Here is a 10,902-nt window from a genome sequence, read left to right as displayed (position 1 = left end):
TGCGTTGCTAGGAAACCGTGGTCATGTGATGAGGCAAGAGAGAGAAAAAAAAGACTACATCCCCCAGCGTTCTCTGTGGTACGCGTGCGCAGTGCTTCCTTGTCGGGACACATGAGTAGGGTCACGTGTGATTTATGGTCCCCGCCTGCCGTAAAAGCTCCTCCCCCCCCGTTGCTCTATACTTAGCAGTACTACAATTTCTGTAACAGCTCAGCCCTAACAACCAATCAGATTGCTGGAATTGCTGAATACGACTGAGCTGTTACAGAAATTGTTAATATGCCGACCGGGGGGGGGGGGGAGAGGAGAATTACATACTCTGTAACCATGGAGACATATAGCATACATTGGAGCTGCATACTTAACACTGGAGGAGAAAAGTGTGCATATTGCTGAAAGGGGAGACTCATAATGATAAAACTGGTATCTAAGTAGGGTCTCCACCTAACAGCACCCCGTCCTGACTCCAGACACCCCTCTGTTAGCCAGAGCAGAGAGCTCTGGGCACCCGGCCATCATATATAATGTGTTTGTCCATCAGCTGACTGCATAGAGGCTTCAACTGAAAAGGCTTCTGCAACTCTTGCCTCTGCTTGCAGTCGGTGAATGGGAACCTTATCATTTACATTCACAGGTCAAACCCTCCAAAATACCTGATTGGTCTTCAAAACCGGGGGTGTAGTGATGTCTGGGTCCTTATATATTAGGAGAAGTACTAAGGGTGCACTGTGTAGTCATGTCTGGGTCCCCTATATATTACGAAAAGTACCAAGAATGCACTGTGTAGTGATGTCTGGGTCCCCTATACATTAGGACAAGCACTAACGGTGCACTGTGTAGTCATGTCTGGGTCTCCTATATATTAGGAGAAGTACTAAGGGTGCACTGTGTAGCCGTGTCTGGGTTCCCTATACATTAGGACAAGTACTAAGGGTACCCTGTGTAGCTATGTCTGGGGCACCTATATATTAGGACAAGTACTAAGGGTACCCTGTGTAGCTATGCCTGGGGCACCTATATATTAGGACAAGTACTGTGCACGATGTAGTCATGTCTGTTCCCCTATATATTAGGGCAAGTACTAATGGTACATAGAATCATAGAATGGTGAAGTTGGAAGGGATCTCCAGGGTCATCTGGTCCAACCCCCTGCTCAGTGCAGGATCACTAAATCATCCCAGACAGATATTTATCCAGCCTTTGTTTGAACACTTACATTGAAGGAGAACTCCCCACCTCCCGTGGTAACCTGTTCCACTCATTGATCACCCCCACTGTTGGAAAGTTTTTTCTAATATCTAATTTATGTCTCCTCCCTTTCAGTTTCATCCCATTGCTTCTAGTCTTTCCTTGTACAAATAACAATAGGGCTGACCCCTCTGCACTGTGACTGCCCTTCAGATATTTGTAGACAGCTATTAAGTCTCCTCTCAGCCTTCTTTTTTGCAAGCTAAACATTCCCAGATCCTCTAATCGTTCCTCATGGGACATGATTTGCAGACCGCTCACCATCTTGGTAACTCTTCTCTGAACTTGCTCCAGTTTGTCTGGAGTATTCCAGATGAGGTTTGACTAAGGAATAGTAGAGGGGGATAATGACCTCACATGATCTAGACTCTATGCTTCTCTTAACCCATTTAGGACCAGCCACTGTATATATACGGCGGCTGGTCCTGGGCTTAGAGGACCGCTGATAGTAAAAATACGGTGGTGCTCTAAGTCTCCTGCCTCTGCAATCAGTCAGAGGCAGGAACGGGTTATCAGCGGTTAGTGACAGCTGATAACCCGGAGCAGAAGGCAGGAGGGGTTTTTAACCCTTCCTGCCTTCTGCTTCCCCGATATACAGTGGGCAAAGTGAAAGTAAGAAGTACTTTCACTACGGGAGCCTCGGGAGGGGGGTCATGTGACCTCCCGGGATTCCCTGCTATGCAGAGCTGGAGGGTCAGACTAGACCCTGGCAGCTCTGCAGGTGACTAATGTCACCACAGGGGTTGCTTTCCCCTATAAGTAGGGCTCCTATGGACACCCAGCTACAGTGGGAAAGTCTCAAATAAAGAAAAAAAATATGTGAATGTCCCCCAGAGGTCTTATATGACGTCATGGGGGACATAGATAGTAAAAAACACAATTACAAACATAAGTAAAACAAAACAACAGAATAAAACAACAATACATACATAAGAAAGAGAATAACACAAAGCAGACGCCAACAAAAACTGTCGCCGTATGCGCCCTGTAAACCAAAACCATACATACTATATATCAAAACGTCTGAAATAAATAGAGGAACCCATTCCCATACTTTATTTTAGTGTAAATAGAAAAAAGTTTTTTTTAAAAACTATAAATGTTAAAAAAAATCATTTTTTTTAGCATTTTACCCCCAATAAAACTAAAAAACTGGAAAAAAAAGTCAGTGAAAAAGATATTAAAAAAATAGTCCTATATGTCACGAAAAAAAAAACGCAGCAAAAATAATTTTGGTAGCTAAAGCAAAAAAAATGGAGCAGTAAAACCGCCACATGGGTAAAATCCCTAAAAAGTGTCTGGTTCTTAAGGTACAAAACAACCTGGTCCTTAAGGGGTTAATACATCCCAGAATTGTGTTTGCCTTTTTGCCTGCTGCATCACATTATTGACGCATGTTCAGTCTATGATCTATTAGTATACCCAAGTCTTTCTCACATGTGCTGCTGCTACCCAATTCCTCCCATTCTGTATGGGCTTTTTTCATTTTTCTTGCCCAGATGTAGGACTTTACATTTCTCCTTGTTAAATACCATTCTGTTAGTCGCTGCCCACTGTGCAAGCTTTTCCAGATCTTTTTGAATACTCTCTCTCTCTTCCCTAGTGTTAGCTATCCCTCCTAGCTTTGTGTCGTTGGCAAATTTGATCAGTTTCCCCTCCATTCCCTCCTCCAGATCATTTATAATAATGTTGACCACCGCTGGGCCTAGGACAGAGCCTTGTGGTTCCCCACGTGATACATTCTTCCACTTGAATATGCAGCCATTTATGACCACTCTTTGAGTACGATCACTCAGCCAGTTGTGAATCCACCTAAGAGTTGGCTTGTCAATCCCATATTTGGTCATTTTTTTAGTAAGGATGGTATGTACAGTAAAGGCCACTACTTCGACATCCATCATCTACAATAGAGCCACATTCATTGTTTCTTGCTCTCTGGATTGCTGATTGGGGGCAAAGTGAACCCTATTCTCCCAATAGGTGGGAGTGCTGAAAGACTTTGATTTATTATGGCATACACATAGGATAGTCATAAATGTCTCAGATGGGTATACCCTTGCGGCCCTTAGAAGTGGTTCAGTATAGCAATGTGGTCCTCAGACCAGAAAAAGTTGTATACCTCTTCTCTATACAGCCTGGACTCCGGACTGATACATTGCAGCAAAATGTGTGCTGTGTTTAGCTTATGATGGATTGTAGCAGACCCCCAGCTGTGTGAGTGCTTGGGTCAGGACAAATGTTCAGTAGATTTTGGATGTATATGATGAATGTGTCCATTTCATGAAAGCAAATTAATAATACACAGTAGCGCCAGTGATGTGCACTACATGTTCCAGCATAACCCAGACTAAGCACATAAGGGGTCTTAAACAAAGGCAGAATTGGCCTGCAGGACTGCAGGTAAATTCTGCCTGCAATTTCACATTAAAATCCACAATGCACCCAGCCCTTGAAATGGCTAATAAGTTTAATGACTTCCAGATGTGAGTTTTTTTTTCCTGCGCAATTACGCAGTGTTTCATGTATCTCTTGGCATAGTTTGCGCACATTTGCGCATCTACATTGACTTCTATGGGGATGTTTGGTGTGCAAATGTGCCGGAAAATAGAGCATGCTTCGAGTTGTTTTGCATGAAAAATACTTGCATGTGAACAAACCCATTGAAATCAATAGGTTCTATTCACTGCGTATGGCACGCGCAAATGTAGTGTGCACAAATCCACTTGTGTGAAGCTGGCCTGAGACTGGTGGGTTTTGCTGCGGAATTTGCTGCAGTGGATTTCTGTACGGATTTGGGTGTGTAAGTCAGGCCAATTCCAGCCTGGATGAAGACAGCCGAAGGCCGCGGGCACGTTGCATGTTGGCAAGCACGATATCGGGCCGAGTTTTACGGTCCGACATTACACTCACCCATGTGAAATTAGCCTAGGCCTTTAAAACAAATACATAGAAGTCACCTGATTAACATATGCATAACTTGTTACGCCTCATCAGTTGCGCAGGGACGTCGGTGTTTTGGTCACTCGGTCACACACTGTCTGAGATCATTAATTGGTAATCAAGAACTACTCCTAAGCCTGGTCAAGGTCTAAATGTATAGAAGATCCAATAAAGTAAGACAGATAATTACTAAGTCCATATTTAGCCACACATTTATGAGGGAAAGGTCATTCACAGATCCTCCTTCTTTGTCAGGCGTTGCAATCTTCTCTACAAAAATATTTGAATATATGTCAAGTAAATCAGTCAAAATGGAAGGGAAACAAAGTTTGTGTTCAACATACACTATGGTTTCTCCCACAGGTTCTATTTTCTGCGTATTGCGCGTGCAAATTTTTAGTGCGCAAATACATACATGTGAATCCGGCCTTAGATGACCTCTGGCTTAAGGCCCACTTAAATACAAAGTCAATCTTTCAAACGATTGAAAGATTGACAGTTTTAGTGATCGTTTTTCATAAAGTGTTAATGGACAATAATGTCCATTAACACTTTATCAGTTTCATTTGCGTGTAAAACGGCCTCCAGGACCTGCTTACAGAGCACAGCACATGGTCTGAGATCTGCACACAGCTGTATTGTTGTTGCACGGGCTGTCAGCTGAATACAATGCAGAACACAGCATGCAGTCCCTGTTATCTCTCTCCGGCTGAACGATGGATTTTAAGCTCACCTTAAAATCATCATTCAGCCGAAGAGCGCACGATGGCAGCGTTTACATGCAACGATTATCGCTCATCTGCCATAGTTTGAACGAACTTTGAACAATAATTGCTGCTTGTAAATGGGGCTTTATACTTTAGTCACATCCACAGCTGTGTTTAGAGTTCTGATTTACACTCCTATCGCATCTAAAGCTGTATTCAAAATTTTGGTTTTATAATTCAGTCATAGAGCTGCATTCATCACACAGAGCTGCATTCACAATCTTATCTTATACTTCAATCACAAACAAAGCTGCATTCACCACTCTTTCTTAAGGCCCTTTTACACACAAAGATAATCTTTCAAACGATTGAAAGATTGAACGTTTTAGCGATCATTTTGCATAAAGTGTTAATGGACACTAATGCCCATTAACACTTTATCATCCTCATTTGCATGTAAAAGGACCTCAAGGGGGCAGTTTGCAGAGTCCAGAATGTGGGATGGGCTCTGCACACAGCTGCATTGTTCTCGGGGCTGCCAACAGAATACAATGTAATGTCCTGTCTCCCGCGGAGAACACAGCATGTGGTCTATTGATAGATACTTTATCTCTCTGCGGCTGAATGATGGATTATAAACTCATCTTAAAATCATCGTTCAGATGAAAAGTGCACGATCGCAGCGTTTACACGCAACAATTATTTCTCATTTGCGGTCGTTTGAACGAATTTTGAGCGATTATCATTGCGTGTAAATGGGCTTATACAGTCCATTAACATTCAGAGCTGCATTTGCAATTCTCTTATACTCCTGTCCATGTACTTCTGCATTCCCAATTCTGTCTTATACTCTAGTCACACCCGAAGCTGCATTTATTATAACAGCTACCACTTCAGTTCTGGACCTTCTTATCCACTAAACCAGTCATCTGCACCCTGTCAAGCTACAAGCACCAGCATGCTCTGACATTCGGCACCTTCCATGGCCTGCTGGGATTTGTAGTAACACAGCTTTAGCGTCCCAGCCTGCAGACTGCTGCTCTACACCTGACCTCCCCCTCCCCTTGCAGCCTCTCACCTGGATGACGCCTCCGCTCTCTCAGCAGGCACCTGCCTCCGGCTCAGGCTTTTTTTCCAGCCTGTGTCCCTATGGGGCCCTGTGAATAATTTATTACTCAGTGTAAAACAACCCGGACTGCGCTCCCAGCAGTGATACATCCACGCTTCGCTGCTCCGGAGAGGATGACATGCTCCAAACCCTCCTCAGGTGAGTCTCCATTCATCGTACTGAAGTATCATCACTAGCGCCAAAGATTTCTGCTCATTCCTGGTTTTATATCAACTAAAAGTGGTGGCGAATATCATTATGTTACTGCACCGCTTTCGGTAGATTTTAGAGATGTACCGCTCCCGCACACCGGACAGTGGCTGCCATCGCTTCCTGCCTTGCTTGTGGGCATTGTACCAGTCCAAACATCCAATTCGTATTTCGCCAATCCCTTCACCATTGCCATTTTTAACGTATTTTTGCACACTGAATAGGATCTCACCAGAGACGATCGCCTTTAATCATTTCTTACTTGGCGACACTTTGCTCATCTCACATGATGGTTTGAAAATTTGCAAAAGTTGGTGCCCCCAATCAGGCGGTAATGTCTCCATTTCAGTCTGTCGTCAGCTTGATACACGAAGAGTCCGCGCTGTAATGGCGTTGAGTGAAGGCGGTGGTAGCCTCCTGTTTCACACTGTCGCTCCAAGAGCTCACACTCAAATTTCTGCTGTTGATTTTGCCCGTTCTTCACAGATAAACATCCAGCCACAAACAGTTAACCTTTTACTCCATTAGCTGTGGGCACCATGCCCAGCTGGCATCATACGTGGAAAGTCTCATTACTGGTAGGGGTGTCACGGATCTGACGCCTCCTGGGAAATGGTATCATCCACTATCAGGGGGGATCTGACTCTGTAATTAAAAATGGGATAGCAAGTTTGGGGCAGATTAGGGGGTATAATCGGAGGGTGTGGATGATCGGAGGATGTGGCAATTATGAACAGGGCTTCATCTCACCTTCATCTTCCCTGCTGGATGATGGGAAGTTTCACTGTTGATTCTCCTGCTGCCTCCTCTAATAGGAAATATTCTGCCAAATATCAATTCAAAGATCTGGAAAAAGTCTTGGCACACAACTTTCTCAAATTCCTAACAGGCAAATCTGTCTCGTTCAGTAGTGACATGGAGACTGGGATTGTGTTGCTGTATAATTAGGAATCGCCTTTCAGGAGTATGGGAAAGCAGGGTGAGAGCCATATTGACTGTCACCCAGTTTTCTGTCAGCAGTAAAGGACATTTATGGAGAGATGTCCTTCATGAATTGTATGTATGGGATTTTGGGGGTCCATGGTCCTTGCTATGAATTAATGCCTCCATGGCAGATAACTCCTATCAGGCTCCTCTGTGGGATCTATATATGTCCTTCATTATCCTGTTCTGTGTCCGCTCTCACTCAGCAACTTTGACAGAAGCGACAAGATATTGCGCCCCCTCCATCATGTGAGCAGCGCATACAGCAATACACCCCCCCATATATATATATATATATATATACTCTATCAAAAGAAATCCCGCCCATAGAGGGAGTTGTAGTTTTGCTGCAAAACTCTTCTTAGTTCCATCTCAGGCGGATATGTAAATGATGAGAGTTGTGGTGATTAGATGAACGGTCTTGCCACCTAAGACACTAAAATGGTTCCCCCTTGGCCTATAAGAGGCTCTCGGAGGCTCCCTGTGTGTAGTGACCCCTTCTTCCTCTTGTGTAGAGCTTGTTGGCCACTAGACCCTCTACGATGCAGAGAAGAGATTTCACCCGTTACCAGAGTCTGAGAGGGGCGCATTATTGGGATGAGAGAAGCTGAATGTTCGTATCGGTAAATTACCCGCAACCTGGGCCGTTCTGACCAGACTTAGGAGGTGTTGGGACCAGTGGGGGCGCACAAGGCGACCGGGGTCAGGACATCCACGACAGACCACCAGTAGAGAGGAGCGTCTGATCGTCTGACAAGCACGAGCAGCTCAAACTGTTTAGTTGTTCGCCATTTAGAAATAGGTGGCGCTATCGTTACACCCCCTTGTCTGTCTGAACCATTTCCAGGCGCTTGGTGAAGGAGAATTAGTCTCATAGTGCCATTACATGTACGGCCTTTGACACCCACCGTTGCCTCCATTTGTAGTGGTATCGTGAGTGATGAAATTAGACTGCTATAGAGTGCAACCAGGTGGTTTTTAGCCCCAAAAGCTGAAGATACCGTATGGAATGTGTATGTCTCTAAGCTATAGGTGGCCAAACAGGGTACTAGAGCCTCCATCCCCATCCATATCACTTCTTGTATCCAAGCTAGAGGCAGTACAACAGGGTACTAGAGCCTCCATGCCCGTCTGTATCACATCTTGTATCCAAGCTAGAGGCGGTACAACAAGGTAAGAGAGCCTCCATGCCTGCCCGTATCACACCTTGTATCCAAGCTAGAGGTGGTACAACAGGGTGCTAGAGCCTCCATGTTCCCCCGTATCACATCTTATATCCAAGCTAGAGGTGGTACAGCAGGGTACTAGAGCCTCCATGCCCACCATATCACATCTTGTATCCAAGCTAGAGGCGGTACAACAGGGTACTAGAGACTCCATGACCTCCCGTATAACATCTTGTATCCAAGCTAGAGACGGCCCAACAGGGTACTAGAGCCTCCATGCCGGCCCATATCACATCTTGTATCCAAGCTAGAGGCGGTACAACAGGGTACTAGAGACTCCATGACCTCCCGTATAACATCTTGTATCCAAGCTAGAGACGGCCCAACAGGGTACTAGAGCCTCCATGCCGGCCCGTATCACAACTTGTATCCAAGCTAGAGGCGGTACAACAGGGTACTAGAGCCTCCATACCCACCTGTATCACATCTTGTATCCAAGCTAGAGGCGGTAGAACAGGCTACTAGAGCCTCAATGACCTCATGTATCCCATCTTGTATCCAAGCTAGAGGCGGTACAACAGGGTACTAGAGCCTCCATACCCACCTGTATCACATCTTGTATCCAAGCTAGAGGCGGTAGAACAGGCTACTAGAGCCTCAATGACCTCATGTATCCCATCTTGTATCCAAGCTAGAGGCGGTACAACAGGGTACTAGAGCCTCCATACCCACCTGTATCACATCTTGTATCCAAGCTAGAGGCGATACAACAGGGTACTAGAGCCTCAATGACCTCATGTATCCCATCTTGTATCCAAGCTAGAGGCAGTACAACAGGGTGCTAGAGCCTCCATGCCCGCTCGTATCCCATCTTGTATCCAAGCTAGAGGCGGTACAACAGAGTACTAGAGCCTCCATGCCTGCCCGTATCACATCTGGTATCCAAGCTAGAGGCGGTACAACAGGGTACTAGAGCCTCCATGCCCACCCGTATCACATCTTGCATCCAAACTAGAGGCGGTACAACAGGGTACTAGAGCCTCCCTTCAAGTGGTCAGTTTTCTGCAATAAATGCCCCTTTTGCTCTGATACTGTAATCACTTATAACAACGTTACAATCACACAGGGATTATTTCATTTGATTCTGACAACTCCTTCTAGGTGCCTGATTGTTTTTGAAGGAGTGTATATTTATATGTATATACATAGAGATTAACTCCTCCCACACATGAAATACAAAAACCTCTTGCCACCTTTCCCCTTCCCCCTCCCTGCATTCTCTCTCTGCTGTCCCATAGAATTTCTCTGTGCCCTCACTGAATGCCCTCTCTTGCCTTCCTGCATACTCTCTCTCTCTCTCTCTCTCTCTCTCTCTCTCTCTCTTCTGCTCTTCTGCATATCACCTCTGCCTGCTTATCTTGTGTGCCAACCTTTCTATGCTCTCCCTGCATGCCATCTTGCCAGTCATGTTACAAGGCCTGTTAAAAGGTTAGATGTTGACTTGTAGAAAAGCGACCTTCTAATAGGTGGTGCTGCCAAGGCATTGTGACATCTGCCATTTGCATATAGTCTTTCTACTCTTCCTGCTTGGCATCTCTGCTCTCCTGCATGTGATCTCTGTCGGCTCGTCCTTTATGCCACCTTTCTCTGTTCGCCCTGCATGCCGTCTCTCTACTGCATGACATGTCTTTACTCTTTATGCCACCCCAGTCTGCTCTCCCTGCATGTCATGTCTCTGTGTTCTCCCCATATGCCTCTCCTCTGTGTTCCTCACATACCACGGAGTAATATCTCATGCCATTTCCCTGTGCTCAGCCCTGCACCTGCTCCTATGGCCTTGCTCCTAATTTAGATGTATGGGAAGAAATCAGTCAACAGTTCAGGGCTGGCGGACTGAAGTCTCAGGCCCCGGGGCATGCACTTACCTCCGACCAGCCTCACATACCTAATCAAGTACTTAACCTGTGATTCACAGTCATCAAGGGGACTTACTGCTGGGGAAGGGGCAGCAGCTACAGTCCCTCACACGAGTGTATGTGCTTTGACGGTCACCCGCACATGCCGTAAAATGGTGTGAATGAAGAAAGCCTGCAATTGAATCATGGCTACAATTAGTGTTTTGTCATCCATTAACACGGCCAGGTGCAACATAGTAGCGAAAAAATACACCTCGGTCGGCATAAAGCTTCAGAATGACTTCCAATGTCTAAATAGAGGCACTTGTAAGCTTTTTGCAGCGCTGGACGCAGCTAAACGCCCACCACCTCCCTTTTTTTGCAGTTCCCATAGGAGTCCATGGGAGCCGCCAGCATATATTGGTCGAAAGATAGGGCAAGACCTATCTGTTCTGGCAGCGTGTCAATTCAGTCGCCGATTTCGGTCGCGTATGCACGGCTAAAAATCAGTCATCTGAACGAATACATTGAAAACCAATGCTTCAGATGGTAGTGATTTGGGTGACATGTGAACAAGACCTTAAGATGCCCATAATTGCTTATGAGTGTAAATGATGTAACTATTTCTTGTAAATCTTCCCTGT

The sequence above is a fragment of the Eleutherodactylus coqui genome, chromosome 4 (genome assembly GCF_035609145.1).
Source record: "Eleutherodactylus coqui strain aEleCoq1 chromosome 4, aEleCoq1.hap1, whole genome shotgun sequence".
Lineage (NCBI taxonomy): Eukaryota > Metazoa > Chordata > Amphibia > Anura > Eleutherodactylidae > Eleutherodactylus > Eleutherodactylus coqui.
This window is presented reverse-complemented; position numbering follows the sequence as displayed.